Below are 17,966 nucleotides of genomic sequence, written 5' to 3' on the forward strand. Positions count from 1 at the left end.
ATTTATAATGCTACTTCTTTAGAGTGCTTCATTTTCCTGTCAAAATTTAAATTCTCCATACAAAGCTTATTTGTTTATAATTCCCAAAGGAGATAATTAATTAATTATTTATCCTGTAAATAATTATTACTTCACATGAACTTTAAAAGCATGTTCTTTTTTTTCATTTTAGCATGGTAAAATATTAGGAGCTTGAGCTTGTATCCCTTCTTGGTAACACCATTCTATGCCCTCCCAAAATCTCTCCTGAGATGATGATAATGTGTCTAATGATGAAGATGTTTCTTTCTGGATACGCTCTTCCAGGCCTGTCCCTTTATTATGAGACCTTAGGGTCACTTTTGTTGATCTCATTAAAAGTGGGATCCACATTTTAACTCCCATTTATTGCTGCTTGTCTAAACAAGTGAGATAAATTCCAAATATACACAGTATTTCAGAATGCTTCAATTGTCAGGAAGTTTGCTAAATACTTCTGTGTATTATTTTATTTCATTGATTTTTATGGAATTTTACAACTGGGAAAACCTATATTTAAGAATCTATGTACCATATCTAGGGTCAGATAAGGAGTTAGGAAAAGCTAATGACTGAGTTCAGCTAGAAAAACTGGGGAAGATGTCTGGTAGAATATCCATTGGATGGTTAGGGATGCCTTGTACTAGGCTTTGGCAACTAAGGCAAAGGAAAACATGAGAAATCTGTCCACAGAATTTAGTGCTTATATATTGTAAAGATAATTCATTTTGCATTTAAAATGCGGTACCTAACAGGAGTGTGTTATTCGACTTTGCATTACTGCAATGAAATACTCAAGGTAGTAAAGAGAAAACGATTAGCTGGGTTCACTGTTTGGGTATGTAAGTCCAAAACTATTTGCTTCATCTGCATGAGTTTCTGTCAAAGGCATTGGATGGCAATGTCAGAACTATGTGTCAGGGAAAACAATCACAACCTGAGCCAGGAGGAAGGAAATGAGATGGATAAATCTCTGTGTATCCCAAAATCCCCTTCTAGGGCACCCCCCACCCCTCCACGCCCACGCTGAGTTCCCATCTCCTAATCCTCTGTCATTACCCAATGGCACAGTCCTGGGGACCAAGCCTTTAACGCATTAATCTTGGGGGACATTCATGATCGAAAATAGAAAGAGAAGTGAAACTTATTTTTCATGCCACGGATAACTATCCTTGAATGAGGTGATTTTTATAATTTAGCCAAACTTGTGTCTTAATTTCAGTATGGAGGTTAATGTAGGAAGTCCATCAATTCTCAATTACCAATAGCCTTAAATAATTAAAGATGTAGATGAAATATTGGCATAAGAGAGTTATAAAAAATCTTACAAAGCAAAATAATTGGCGTGATATTCAAACTAAAGAACCTACTTATGAAGACATATATAATGACTAGGCATTTTCTCTAAGAAAAGGAATACTGTATCCACATAACATCTAGGCTCAGAGGTTGGATGGAAGAAATTTAAGCATACCTAAAAGACAGAAACTGCAGTTGATTGTTAGGATTGCATTACATCAAGACAGGGAAGAACTTTCTTCTAAAAGGCTAAGGATGTCAATGCTCTAGAACCACAGGAAAATAAAAGTCACTATTCTGTTCCATGGTAGAAGAAACACTTAGAGGTGAAAATGTGAATTTCAATGCAGGATATTGAAATGTGAGAGTCTCTGCCTCTCCTGGAAAAATTCCATAGGAAGAAATTCAGAAAGTCTTTATCAAACTCAGTCTTATAGTAGACAACACACATACACACAAACTTACACATATATGTATGTATATACCCACATGTACACTTATATATGCATATACACATGTGTATGTACATTTCTTTACTAAGATACACTGAAAAAAGAATTAAAAAGGGAATAAAAGGGTCTATAATCCCACATACTCCAGCAGCAGAGTTAGGAGAATCATGGTCTGAGGTAGCCTAGGGAAAAGCATAAAAAAAAGACCTATTTGGAAAAAAAAAACTAAAAAGGAAAAAGACTCATTGTATGGTTCATATTGCATAGTGCTTGCATAATAAACCAAGAGTATGAGTTCAATCACTAATACCATGAATAAAGAAAATAAACAGAGGATTTAAACCAACCAAATAAATGTTAGCCAAAATGGATGAAAGTATTATGTCTTTCATCTAGATCTTAAGAGATCAGAGCAGAAATTATGCTCCAATATATTATATAGTGAGTTGATCTTTTTTTTCTTTCTAGCATTTGTCTGCTGTTTGAGTGGACTACCAACTGCAGAGAATCCAAGTGTCTGAGCAACACAAGGTTATCTAGGTTGATGTCACCTTAGAAATGCATGCTTTTTTTCTTACATGGCTTTATTGCATTAACTCATGACTACATTCTATAGTAGCATTCTTCTTTGAGGTTCATTTGAACCAAAAGGTGGTCACCAATTGTAACATCCAATAAAACAAACAAACAAACAAAAAGCAATATTACCAAAAAAAAAGTTCAAAAGGGAGCAGAGATTGTGCCAGTCAGTTAAGAGACTAATACAAGAAGCGATGACCTTGTGGAGTCTGTTGGTGATGAGGTCATAAAATGTGACAAAAAGAGATTGCAGTTTTTATTGTTCCATTGATTTCACCTTTTCCCTTTTCGATATGAAGTTGGATAAAAGACTTTTTTATTTTGTTACTCACTGAGTCTAGGGAGAGTGCTAAGAGAATGATCTAGCCTTCTAATAGGTGTGACTATGTCTAGAGATGGTCAGCAAAGCTTGCATCCAGTAAGAACTAAGCGGACATCTGCATATTTTTATAATTGGGAGGGATATGGAAATCAAAATAGTCAATTCATTTCATGATACATAAATATTAAGAGCAGGTGACTCAGAAAATTATCTTGACTATATGAAGAGATAAAAAAGCAAATATAGAACATTATTGGTGACATAGAACTGAGTTCTATGATTTTTTCACATATTTCTGTTTTCTGATCTCTATGAATAATTTCTAGCAAACTTGATTTAACATAGTATCTTATATATAAAATATTATATATGTATATATTAGATAAAGGTCTAACTAGGGGCCATAATAGGCACATATTTCATCTTGAAAACTTTTTCTTACATTACTAGTGTTTTAAATCATACAATATTTATGATATTTGAACTATATGAATCTATTTAGGAAAAAATCCAAATTTATGAATATGTCTTCTTATTGTTAACTTGTCAACCAGTAAGACCAATGTGAATAAATTTAGAGACTGCTCAAATGCAATGTCTGTATATATTCAAATCTCTATATTCAAAGTGGAATTATTCAGGAATGCCACAACTCTTTAGTGTCAAGTAAGTCAGGTACTATTTCTGTTTCTCACAGGTAAAATAAGAAAAATAGATTGATATATTGATTTTATAGATCAAATACACTGTATTTCTATGATATGATTCACCAGTTAGATAGATAATTTCTTTAAAAATATCAAAATCAATATAGGTAAATAAAGTAATTTAAAATGAAATGTACTGCCCACCTCCTGATATTCAGCTGCTGCCAGAACAGGCACAAACAGAAAAAGTCAATAAAAATTCCTAGATCATAAAAGCAAATGGATGTGGATAGTGTAGTTATGTATGACTAACAACACTATGTGGATAAGAGAAACAAAGTTCATCAGCTCTAAGTAATGTGTTCTCAATTACAAATGCTGAAATTGAGAATTAACTCTAGCAATGTTTCCATTATTTCTTGGATCAGTGTTTCCTGAACAATTTAGGTTGAAATATGTTTCAGTTGATTGGTTTTGCTGTCTAAAATGTTTTATCAACTGAAAGAAATTACATAGTAAATAGATTTACACCTCCTCAAATTGTAACTTACATCATTTTAATATTAATCTTTACATGAAAAAAATCATTGAAAATTGAAATTGTGGAATTAAAGTATTTCTTTATAAAAAAGAAAACACCTCAGTGAATGTGAATTTATAAACTCAGCTTTAGCTAAGAATTTCTTTTTTTTTTGTGCAGGTACTTGGACTTGAACTCAGGATCAGGGAGCTCTGTCACACATTCACTTCTGGCTTCTTGCTAGCTAATCAGAGATAAGAATCTATGGTTTTTGACTTTCTGTGCTGGCTTCAAATGATGATCTTCTGATCTCAGTTCCTGAGTAGCTAGGATTACAAAAAGGAGCCATTGGCACCTGGTGAAAGCTTACATTTTAAGTTCACATGACTAGTCATAACATTATAGTAGAAAGCAGTCTATTATCCATAAATCTAATGTCCAAGGAAAAGCTCTTGCAAAACTTAAGCATAAAGATTATAACTATGAGATTTTACTATAGCAAGTTTTAATAACATTATTACAGTCTTCACGGTATATTCATTAAAATTTAATCCCTTTCCCCATTATATTGGTTGTCCTAAAAACTGAATATAGAATATCATCTATGAAATAACCTTTCTGTCACTGTGTCTTGCAAATACTACCCATGTACACACACAGCTTCCTCTGTGAACTTTTCCCTTATCACTGTCTTTTAATTGTGCTTTCTATATCTTCTGATTTCTTACAAAGGCTTCATTACACCTATTCCTTTTCTGATTTTTTTTATCAGCAAGTGTCCATGGTAGTTACTACTGGGTTACAATTGTTTAAAATTACTTAATATTACAAGTAATTCCTCATCAAGCTTCAATTGCTCTGCAGTCCTAGTAGTTCTGACTTCTTTTATTGTCAGATCAGTTAACTTCTTTGAGATAAAATTTCATCCATGGTACAAAGAATATAATGAAGAGCATAAATACATTTAATTTGATGCCAAATTGTATTTCCATGGCAACAACAATCTGTAAAGCTAACATTCAAATTAATCCCTTCCTTCCTTCTAATCCTGTGTCCTTTCTTATACACCTCACCAGAAATCCATAAGACACTGCTACATGATTTTGTGCTATTGATTATCAATTCTAATTTTCAGGCACCTTGATTGCTTTTAGTTGCTAGCAATGATTCATAGTTATCTCAAAAAAGTTCCTTGAATTATTTTGCATTTCAAGATAAAGACCCTGAATTCTAGGAGGACAGATACTTTTGTGAAACTGAACTAACAATAAGAGTTACAAATTCTCAAAGACATGTGGAAAGTACAGATAAGAGATAGCACACAGATTTCTAATTTTCTGGAAATAAAGATGAGGTTCCCTAGTACTACATGTAAACATTGAGCCAACAACTATTACAAAAACCTCTGTTTGCTCTGTGGTTTAATGATTGATTTATTATTACCATAATTGTCATTGCTAGTTATAGATTGATTTATTATTACCATATTTGTCATTGCTAGTTATAGAATTAGTGATAATAACAATAAAACAACAACTAAAATAGCTTGGCATGTTGTTTTCCTTTTGCATTGTCTAATTATTTTATTATAGTTCTCTGAAAGATATAGTCCTTTTCAATGTATCTCAACCATCCTTCCAGTGTAAGATTTTACACAGAATGGCCTACTGAATCTATCTTTTCTAGTTTTCCTAGTAACTAAGGAAATGTCTAGTTCATTGGCCCTATAATATGGTCTAGAATATAGTAAAATGATCATAAATGGCAATTGAAAATGAATAACTAAGTCATTGTAACTTTTTGTGTATCTAGCAATTAATATTTCCATCTTTGAGTTTTTGATATTCTTCAGAATATCAAATGACACAGATAAATATTTTGGGATGCATTTTCTATAAAATGTCTTACTCATTTCCTTGTTATGCAATTGTCCTGGGGATGTTCACATATTTCACAATTTAGGATTTGTTGTTATGTTTTATGGGCAATAACAGTGCAAGTAGAAGTATTTCTGAAACTATTTGTATTTTAGCTAAGATTAATGATTCTTAATCAAAGTAAAAGAAAAACTAGCTGAATGATTTCAATTTACTTCTCACCTTTAATCTCCTAACTCAGGGGTGAGAAAAATCATAGCCTGACTCTCCAAATGCCTTTGTCTTATTGATTGATTACTTGTTATAATCATAGATTTAGTTAAAGGACTTCCACTAAAATGACTACATGGTGGCCTCAATTTGACTCATAAAGCCTAAATTCTTTCCTATGCTGCCCTTATAAAACAGTTTGGCATTTCTTGTTCTAGATATTTTTTGTAAAAGAAAGACCTAAATTCAATAAAATGATGCTACTATGGATAGACTTTATTAATGAGAAGCTGATATGTGTATATGCATGTTGATAAACAGTTTGGGTACTTCATGTTCTTAGAATATTTAGACCTTTTCTTTTCATTGTAGTTTTACTTAAGAGTGAATCAAGATCATAGACTTCGCCAAGGTCACATTGGCAGTTTCCTCAGAAGATTAGTATTTCACTTCATTGAGATGGAAAGCCTAATTTACCAAACTCCTAAGTCTCTTTCTCCTTAACCTTGTGCAAGCAAGATCTATAAAAGCACAACAGCAAAAACACCTATAAAATTAAGGGAAAATAATCCACTGAATATGTTTTCCTTTTCTTGGAATTTTCTAATAGGAAATTCTGGACTTAACTCATTAGGTGTCATTTTCTGTGCTGCTCCATTAATGCAGAGAGTAAAACAGAGTTTATTATTTGGTGGCCAATGTCCAAAATTCTATCTGGTGGCTGGTCTGCTTGCTCATGTGTCACCTACACAGAATAGCACTCCTACTGATCTGTGAATGGTGACTCTGGAGCAGAGGCTGGGTTTACATAAACAAAGTTTAAGCTTTTCAAGTTTAAAGATAACATAAATATTGGGCAATGTTTGCATTTTTTGTATTAATGTGCTAATGAGATAGTGATTAATAGATGGCTCATTTCCTTCCTTCCTACCTACTTTTCTTCCTTCATTCTTCCGCCCTCTCTCCTTCCTGTCCATTCCTTTCTTCCTCCCTCCCTCCCTCCCTCCCTCCCTCCCTTCCTTCCTTCCTTCCTTCCTTCCTTCTCTTTCGTTCTCTCTCCTCCTTTCTTCCTTTCTATTTGTTTTTTCCCTTCTCTCCATCCTTCCTTTCCTCTCTTCTTCCTTCCCTCTGTCCTTACTTTCTTGTTTTTGTTATTATTGTTGGTACGGGGGTTTGAACTCTGTGCCCTGTGTTTGGTAGGTGTTTTGTCATATGAGATTTTTTATGCTATAATCTTGTTTTTGATAGAGTCCTGCTTTTCTTTCCCACCAGATTTGTCTGGACCTTGATCCTCCTATGTTTTCTGCATAGCTGGATGATGGGCACAGAACACTGTACCCAGATTTTTTTTCTCTTTTTAAAAAAATTTTGGTGGTTGTTGTCATTGGTGAGATAATGTCTCAAAAACTTTTGCCATTTAATCACAATCCTCTCAATCTGTGTTTTCTAAGTAGTTAGAACTACAATGCGTGAGCCACACTGCCTGGCAATTTTTTTAAAATTTCTTTTATGAATTCCAAAACAATCGTATGTTGTTCTCAAATGTGAACAAACACTAGAATTATCATACAAAAAGTTTGCCACCAACAATGCAGCAGGGTTCCCTTCTGGCCATATCCCCTCCAGCAGCTGTTGTTATTAGAGTTCTTGATTATAGCCATTCTAACTGGGGTGAGGTGGTATCTCAGTGTTGTTTTGATTTGCATTTCTTTTATGGCTAGAGAGGCTGATCATTTCTTCATGTGTCTATTGGCCATTCTTCTTTCCTCTTCAGAGAAGTTTCTCTTGAAATCTTTAGTCCACTTATTTATCGGGCAGTTCTTTCTTTGAGGATTTGTTGTTGGGGGGATTTAATTTTTTGAGTTCCAAGTGTATTTTTGATATGAAACCCTTGTCCATTGTAGCTAGTGAAGATCTTCCCCCAATCCGTGGGCTTTCTATTGATCTTGCTAGCTATGTCATTTGCCATGCAGAAGCTGCAGCTTCATGCAATCCCATTTGTTCATCTTTTCTTTGATTTTTTTTTGTATTTCTGGGTCTCTATTAAGAAAATTTTGGCCTGTGCCAAATAGGGTTTCTCCTATTCTGTCCTGTAATGTTTTCAGGGTGAGTGCTTTGACTCCAAGGTCTTTGACCCATTTGGAGCTGATTTTTGTGCAGTATGGAGGTTCCTCAAAAGACTCCACACAGAGCTCTTCTATGACCCAGCATTTCCACTTTTGGGCATTTACCTGAATGATCACAAACAAGACCATACTAAAGCTACCAGCACAACAATGTTTGTTGCAGCATTATTTACCATAGCTAAGATATGGAACCAACCCAGATGTCCCTCAGTAGATGAATGGATCAAGACAATGTGTTATATATACACAATGGAATTCTATGCCTCTATCAGAAAGAATGACATCACCCCATTTGTTAAGAAATGGAAAGACTTAGAAAAAAATATATTAAGTGAAGTAAGCCAGGCCCAAAGAAAGATAGGTCCCATGGTTTCCCTTATTTGCAATGACTAGTATATGTCTGAGACAAGCAGAAAAGCTCAGATAATATATTGTTAAGTGAAATGAACCCCAAGGAAGGGACACAAGTGTTTTTTTCTTTCTTGCTATTGTTTCTAATGTATTTATGTATAATGTATATGTATATGTATAACGTATTGTTCTAATGTATTTATGTATAATGTATATGTATAATGTATTGTTGCTTTGTATGTCCCTCCCCTATGGTATAACCCTGTTTTCACTGTATTTGGTGTTGGTATAATTTGGGAAGGAGAAGGGAAAAAACAAATTGTTTAAATAGGGATACAAGTTGACCCATTGCAACAATGAGATGTATAAGACACTATGTCGAAAAACGAACTTTACAGTTTAGGCAGAGGGTGGGAGGTGGGGGTGGAGGGTAGATGAGGAGTTTAGAGGGAAGGAATGGTAGGGGGAAAACAAAGAAGGAGCTAACAATGCTGGAGAGGAAATGTACTCATTACCTTGCTCATGTAACTGTAACCCTTCTCTACAGTATTTTCACAATGAAAAACGTATTTTTAAAAAAGTTTGCCAATGGGAAATTTGATATAAACAATGTGAATGAAGCACATGGTAAGAGTTTAGGGTACATGAAAAACAGAACTGAAGTGAGAGGACTAAGAAAAGTGTTCAAATTATACTACCTTTTCTGTGAGAACAGAAAATTAACTGTGAAATAAACTAGTGCTTAGGACTCATCACAGATTACTTCATATTTCCATGTGGAAAAGTCACTTATTTTTGTAAAATTTTAGATGTATGTACATACCCCCTCCACTTACCTACCTTTTCTACAATATGCATGAAATATTTTTCTTGTTAAATTTAGGCAACCATTCCATGAAGTCCATTTCCCATGGAACTATTGTATACCAGCTTTTAGTCTATTGTGATTACAATTCCTGCTGGGTTTTCTGATTGAATTGCTTGCTGTTATTTAGCATTTGCTGAGATGAGTGGGCAGGGAGTCAGTTCCAAATGCAACATTATACATGAGTCACTGTGTAATTATACAGACACTGCTATTCTGGTATATAATATAAAACAAAATATGGTCTATTTGGAAAATAATTGAAGAGGACTTGAATGTAAGGGTATTGGTAAGATGGTAGTTCTCAATGTTGACTAGTAGTTTCTATAATATTTCCACAATTAAATAATGTGTAATAATGAAAATGTGTTATATTCTCTTTATGTGGGCATTGCATGTGACATATGCACATCAGACTGCAAAGGCTGGGGCTGGGAAGGTGGCTCAGTGGTAGAGCGCTTGCCTTGCATGTATGAGGCCCTGGGTTTGATCCTCAACACCACATAAGCACAAAGAAAAAAGCCGGAAGTGGTGCTGTGGCTCAAGTGGTAGAGCACTAGCCTTGAACTGAAGAGCTGAGGGACAGTGCCCAGGTCCAGAGTTCAGGCCCCATGACTGGACCAAAAAAAAAAAAGACTGCAAAGGCTGTGTATTCATTCTGAATAGAATTCCCTAGTCCTAACATTTTAAGTGCCAAATAATACCCTTCATTGTACAATAGCTAATAAGTTTAAATGAGTTTATTTAAAAGTAATTAATAAGCAAAAATGGAAATGTTAGTAAAATTTGCTGGCAGAGATTATAGAAAGTTTGAAAATCATGACCAAAAAGAAGGTAGGGAACCATTTTTCTAATCAAATACATTGTGCTTTGTATTATCAGTACTGAGTTTTGAATTCAGAATCTGTCACTTCTACGCAGGTACTCTATTATTTAAGAGCCCTTTTTGTTCTGGTTCATTTTAGAGCTAGAGTCTTGCTTTGTACATTCACTGGATTAAATTGTGATCCTCTTATTTGTGCCTCACATTTCTGAGATACGAGTACATGACACTACACCCAACTAGCCTTTGCGAGGGAGTGTCCAGAACTTTTTTTCTCTTTTTCCTCTGGCTGGCCTCAAGTAACAATCCCACAATCTCTACTTCCTAAGTAGCTGCATTTCCAGGCTTGCATCATTTTGCCTGGCTTTAAATAGCTTCATATATCTAAAGGTCAAGCTAGAACGTTTACATTGTTCTTAGCAAGTACTCATGTCTAAAAGACAAAAATTAAGTTTAGAAATTAATTTTGAGTTTTATTTCGTAAAATAAAATTCTATCAATACACATCCATAGTTGTAAGAGTAATCATCGTTGGTGTGCATAGAAACTGAAAAGAACTGCCAAAATAAATCAATAGGCATGTTGAGCATTTAAGATTGTCATCTGAATCCAAAAAACTAAAAGTTCCTTCATTTTTAAGTAAAACATATTACTAAAAATCTATTTTGTAGAAAACCTGAACATAAAATGTTTATATAAAGAGCCCAGGTCTTTAGTTCTTCATGTTATCTGTCCTTTTTCACTTATAATTGTCACTTGAATTCTACTTAAAACCAAGACTTCCTGTTTTTGATACCAGTCTACTAGGCTGGGGAACTTGAGAAGGATCACTGACTGCACCAAAATGTGCAACCTTTCACCAGAAAAAATATTCACCAGCAAAAGGAGAGTAACCCACTGACTAAATGCCATTTGGCCTAAAATTCAAAGTCATTTTCTAACTTGCATTATACCAACAATGTTTTGAATTACTTTGTCCTCTTTTACAACTAAAATAATATTTATAATGACAAATCTTTTTTTTAGGCCTGTTAAAAGCAAGCAGCAAGCGTTTGTTAAAACATGAAAGTCAGAGGTAAGGTGGGGAAGGATGGAGTCTTTCCCTGTAGTCCACCATATTTTTGTTGAATAAACAAACTTAATAAGCAGCCTATACTGATTTTGCTCCTTTCATGTACATTATAAAATGAGGGGGAACTTTTATTTTTCGATAGAAACAGGATCTAACGTTGATAGTAACTTTGGGGACCATATCATATGTTGAAGTTAGCTCCTTACAGGGCAATGAGAAGGTCAAGAACTCAAGACTCAGAAAAGACAACAAAGTGTTTTAGAATTGCAGTTTGAAGCCAGCCTGGGCAGGAAACACCATGAGATTATCCCTCTCTCTCTCTCTCTCTCTCTTGGCCAGTCCTGGGACTTGAACTCAGGGCCTGGGCACTGTTCCTGAGCTTCTTTTGCTCAAAGCTAGCACTCTACCACTTTAGCCACAGCGTCACATTTAACAAAGTGTTTTAGAATATGGCCCAAACAAGAATCTGATTAGCCTGAATTCTGTTCGTTTCTATCTCTACATTAAGTTATTCTGCCACTAGGTTGTGATACATTGGGTATTGTGGGGGAATATGAAGTGTTATCTTCCACTTGAAAGATTATTTGTGAAGGCAGTTCCTGTTGTTTGGCTGGAAGGCAATATGATAAGAGCCATTTACTTGAAAAATAAGGTTTCTGTACTCCTCAACCTTAGCAAAATTTTCATTTTATGATGCGTGTATTTTGGCTGTCTGATTGGCATACATTGATTACCTATCTATGAAGCACTGAAGGCTACAAATCATATTTACTTCTCAATGGTAACTATCAATATATAGAAAAAATAATAGAGATAACATAAAAATGTAACAATCATAAACATGCAATGCATCTTAAGATTTGTAGCTGAAAATGTATTATGGGTTATTTCATTACCAATGGCCTTCATTTGTTTTGTTTTTGTATTTGTTTTTTTAGCTACGTATAAACTAATGAAAAGAGAGACCTCCCATAAGGGTATTCTCGGCCACCATGAAGTTATTCTGCAATTCAATCTATGTTACCACAGTCCACTGAGTGTATAGGCCACCCAGAAATAATGTAGAGCTTATTGCTTATTAAAGTATATTGCCATTTACTTTGACCCTTGACAAACTCTACTTTTCAAGGTTTTCCCTTTGCCTTTCTTTTCCCCGCTTGACAGGTAATGATTTCAAAAGATCTATTAGATATTATATGCATAATGAAAGTGTAAAGCTTCCTGTCAGGTACAATAGAATGCATTTTTTATTTGAAGCCTCAAAGTTATACTGTGTCATAGGTACCTGGAAGGTCAGTGGGGACTGTCACTGTTTCCTGTCTCGTTTCTCTGGCAGATATTAACAAAGTTACTTGGTTAATACGTGATAGTTTCTTTTCTTTTTTTTTTCCCCTCTCCTTAGCTTGAAGGTCAGTTTCTTTATCCATGAGTAAGAGGTCATGATGTTCTCTATTCTAATGGTTTCCATTCTAATCATTCCCGTGCACTTTGTAAGTTTGCAGTAATATAGAATAATAAAAATTGGCTCATTAGTATTTTCTTATGAAAAGACATTATGCAAAAGAAAAGTACTCCAAGAATGACTCTAAAACATCAGCCATAATCTCTCACTATGCTTTTTTATATATTCTCTTCCACATGCATACTAATTTTATAAAAATCTCAATCTTGGTACCAATACCTTGTTAGATATTTTTGCTCTAGCATTTTTCTGGTAATAACTGCAAATTGCAATTACACTTATTCTTTTAGTTATTCAGCATAATTTTGTAATGTTTCCTCCAAGGATTGATAGGTTTTACTATTACTGATAACGATATAAAAATATTGTCATATATACAATCTAAATTCAATTGAATTAATACCCGTAACATGCTATAGTTAGAATGACAAAAATTCTGTAAATTCTCCTGATAATTTCAGAGGTATTTGAAAAACATTATATATTTACTGAGTAAATCTGTCAATTATATGCAAATAACTTTATTCAGTATGACTATTTATACTTTCCTATCAAATTGTTCATGCTTAATCCTGGATATTTTTAAATGGTTTTTATTGTAAAAATGCTGAACAGAGGGGTTACAGTTACATGAGCAAGGTAATGAGTACATTTCCTATTGAGCATTGTTGCCTCCTCCTTTGTTTCTCCCCTACCATCCCTTCCCTCCCGTCTCCACAACTACCCCCCTTCCCCTGCCAAAGTTGTAAAGTTCATTTTCAACATAATGTCTTGTACATCTCATTGCTACAGGGTCAACCTGTATCCTTATTTAAGCATTTTGTTATTTCCCTTCCCCTCCTCAAATTAGAAAAATGTATATAAAAGATACAAGGCACCGGAATCAAAAACAAGGGTTATACCTTGGGGGAAGAACATATTTGGAAAAAATTATATTAAGGGAAGTAAGACAGGCTCAAAGAAACATAAGTCCTATTGTTTCCCTTATTTTCTGTAACTAACATATGTCTAAGAGAAGCAGAAAAGGTCAAAAGCTATGTACATATGACCATATAAGATGATGTTAAGTGAAACGAACCCCAAGATAAAGACACAAGTGGGGTTTTTTTCTTTCTTGATATTGTTTTTAATGTATTTATAAAGTCCTGGATATTCTTAATGACAATTATGACATTTCTCAAGAAAATACATTGTCACCAGTTTTCCAATATGAATATTATTTCTTTCTGTAAAATTAATTCATAACCTTGCATGTGTTTGTATTGGAGTCTTTATTCATTTAGGATAAATGCTGAAACCCTTCCAACAACTGTACTATTTATTTTTCTATTTTGATTTCATTAGGAATATGCTAGTGTAAGTTTTCCTATGGAATTATCCTTAGGAAAAAGTAGCCTAGTAGCCACTGTCCTCACACTGAATCTCCTTTTAGTCTTGACACTCAGATGATCATTCTTGTCTCCAGAATTAGAACTATAATACCTTCCCTCAGAAACATACTTTAGATTAGTTTGATTAGCTCTTCATTTGGCCTTAGAGGTCCACTCAAATTGCTTGTCTGTCATTATCTGTAGCACAAATGCTTAGTTTTAATTATAATATGAATCATCAATTTTATTTTTTATTTAATTCTCTCTGTCTCTCTCTGTCTCTCTGTCTGTCTCTCTCTCTTTCTCTTTCCCACTGGTCTGGGGGACTTGAACTCGGCCTGGGTGCTGTCACTGTGCTTCTTTTTCTCTATCACTTGAGACAGAGCTACATTTCAGGCTTTTTTGAGTAGTTCCTTGGAGATAAAGGGTTGCACGGGGTTTCTTGCCCTGCTGATTTCAAACTGCAATCTTGAGTAGCTAGGATTATAGACATGAGCCAGTGGTGCCCAGTTCAGATTTTTAAGATAATTGTAAAAGGAAGTAGGAAGTTCAGTTGTACCATGCACCCCCTTCATGCCCAGCCTCTCTTGTTCTTAATATGCAGGACCAGAGTGATATTAATTATGAGCAATAAATATACACCAGCACATCCTGTCATAGCCAACCAAAGTTCATGGTTTTCACTTAGGTTCACTGATACATATTCTGGATGTGGATAAAGCATTGTGACATGGATCTGATCTTAAAGTATTACAATATCCTGAATGATAATAGCTTTACTTCTGTCTGAAACTCCTCTATTCTCTTCCTACTTAGCCCTTCCTTCCTTCCTGACAACAGCTAGCTTTTGAGTGCCTCCATAATTTCATAGAATCACATAGGACTCAATCTTTGCAAACTGGCTTTTAACTTACTAAAGCACCTTCAAATACATACATGTTTTTTTTATAGTGCTGTGATTCAATTACTTTTGGTGCTGAATAATATTCCTTTTTTGAAATATGGAACAATTTATTGATTTACGATTGAAATGAGTCTAGTTTATTTTTGTTTTTGGTGATTATGCTTGAAACTACTGTAAACACCAGTATACAGGTTTTCATGAGAATGTAAGTTCTCGGATGATTTGACTTAATAACAGGGAGTGTGATCTCTGCATTTTATGGTAAAAAGATATTTACTTTTATTTATTTTTTATATTTTGCGGGTTGTGGGGCCTCAACTCTGGGCCTGGGCACTGTCTCTCAGCTCTTCAGCTCAAGGCTAGCACTCTACCACTTGAGCCACAGCAATACTTCCAGCTTTTTCTGCTTATGTGGTGCTGGAGAATCAAACCCAGGGCCTCATGCATGGAAGGCAAGCACTCTACCACTGAGCCATCTTCCCAGCTACAGAAGTTTACTTTTATAAAGAGACCACTGAACACATTTTGACTTCTCACCAGCAGTGAATGAGAGTTCTTGTTGCTCCACTTCCTGACCAACATTAGTTTTATCAGCATTCTGTAAACTGGAGACTTTTATAGGTACACAAGGAGATCTCTTTGTTTTTCAGTTTTCTAATATTACTTGTTGCCTATTTTCCTTTTTCTTTTGTCAGTCATGGGGCTTGAACTCAGCATTCAGGCTGTCCCTCAGCTCTTCAGCTCAAGGCTAGCGCTCTACCACTTGAGCCACTGTGCCAGTTCCTACTTGTTACCTATATATCTTGTTTGATTGTGGTGATTGTTCAAATTTTGCTCAGTTTTTAAATCAGGGTGTTTATTTTATTACGGTTGACATTTAAAAAATCTTTGTATAATATAAATATGAATGAATTATGAATATGCCTTCTGTAAATATTTTCACCTCATCTGTGGCTTACCGTCTCATTTTTTTGTGTCTTTAAAACAGCGGTTTTATGGGAAATAAAATTTGCATGCCATTTCTTTCATTGATGCTGGCTTTGGTAATACCATTGTCATTCTCAATAGCCTCTAGATTTTCTGGGAGTTTAAAAACCTAACATGTAGCATGTAGGTATTTTAAGGTAATTTAAAGGTAATGAATTGAAGGTGTAAGTTCTATGTCCAGATAAAATTTATTTAGTTTTATTATGTAGATGTCTAGATTTGCCAAGACCACTTGTGGAAAAATTTGTCCTTTTAGTTCTAGTTTTGTTAAAGATCAGTTGGCTATTTGTTGGAGGGTTTTCAGTGCTTGTTTGTTTGTTTGTTTTTCTTATAGAACAAAATAGAACTCTTTGGTTATTATTTTACCTGTGTCACCCTGGTGGATTATTGTAGCATAAATGTAAATCATGAATCCTTTTATTTTATTCTCCTTCAATATTGTTATAGTATATTTTTAAAAAGGTATTTAATAGAAATGTTTATCAAGGTTCAGCAATTCTAATATATAGTTTATGTCTTTAAATATAACAATTTTATGATATATCTATATATGTTAAAACTACTCATAGTAAAGACTATGGTATAATCCTAAGAGTTAAGAAAACGTAAAGAAATCAGAGAGGCAAGATTTCCAAACTAATTATTCTGACTTCATTACCCATTTCTTAGGTTCTCATTTTCTTTTCCTCCCATTTTGTTCTATTCCATTATCTATCTCCCAAACACTCTTTTTTTTAGGCACTAGGGGGCAGCAGTGAAAATTTAAAAAATAATAATCTAGCCCCTTTGGGGTTTATGGTTATATGGAGTTAGGATAATTAAGAAGACAAGAATGGGTAGGGAGGCTGATTTTAAAAATAAAATTTAAGTATCTATTTCATATCAAATAGTGGTAAGTTCTTTGCAGAGAAGACAATGATAGATATGAATATTACAACTGGAATTTTAGATGTGGTTATAACAGAATGTTGTTCCTGAAATGTCATTTTGAAAAAACAATGAGAGGAAGATGAGTCATGGTCATAATGAGCAAAAATAACAGGCAGAAAACAGAGTCAAAGACAATGCCCTAATGCTTGGTTAGACTATTTGAGAAACAGAGTAAAATTCTAGCATGGATGGAACAGAATGAGTGAAGATGAAAATACTGCAAATATATAGATGTTACATAATATTTTTCAGGGTGAGAGCCATGATATTTTTGTAATGGATTTTTATTTAGTTTAAATTGTTGAAGCTTCTTCTGAAATTGAGTTCCAATTTCAAAAATATTTATGGGAAATTCTGTTTATCCTCCCAGCATTTTGAAAAATTGCAAATTTTCTTAATATAACTGAAAACCCATCTCATATTTTGTCACTCAAGTTGACTCTACATTGTACATCTCATATTGTTCATTAAGTTTATGAATGGTTTAACTTATTGATGAATTTCATAATTTGTTGAATAATTAGGATAGACATATTGATAAATTTAAGTATTGTATTTGAGCCGAACACTTCTAGCTCCAATATGGCTAAATATACAGTGGGGAAGTTATTCAATTTATTCTGTGCAAAACATCAAACTTATGAGATTCAAATCATGTGTCAAGACTAAACTATGGATTTATAAACATCATTTTCTAAAATATGAATCAGAGATATGACATTACTAAAGAAAGTCAACAATTCATATGAGTGCTCAAGAATATAACTTTGTGGTATGTGTAAGTGTGTAAATGTAAGTGTGTTTCTGTGTGTGTGTGTGTGTCTGTGTCTGTGTGTCTGTGTGTCTGTGTGCCAGTCTGAGGGAATTCAGAGTTTAGACATTGTTCCTGAGTTTTTTGCTCAAGGCTAGCCCTCTACCACTTGAGCCATGCTCCACATCTGGGTTTTTGGTGGATAATTTAAGAGAAGAATCTCATGGATTTTCCTGCCTGGACTGGCTTTGAACCTTCAACCTCAGCTCTTATTTTCTTGAGAAGCTAGGATGCCAGTTGAAAGCCATTGGTACCTGGAAAGAATCTGACACAAGAGCTAGGATGATACAAAGCTAAATGATACAACAATAGAGAAAAGCACATCTAGTATACAAAAAAGT

The sequence above is a fragment of the Dipodomys ordii genome, unplaced genomic scaffold (genome assembly GCF_000151885.1).
Source record: "Dipodomys ordii isolate 6190 unplaced genomic scaffold, Dord_2.0 Scaffold53, whole genome shotgun sequence".
Lineage (NCBI taxonomy): Eukaryota > Metazoa > Chordata > Mammalia > Rodentia > Heteromyidae > Dipodomys > Dipodomys ordii.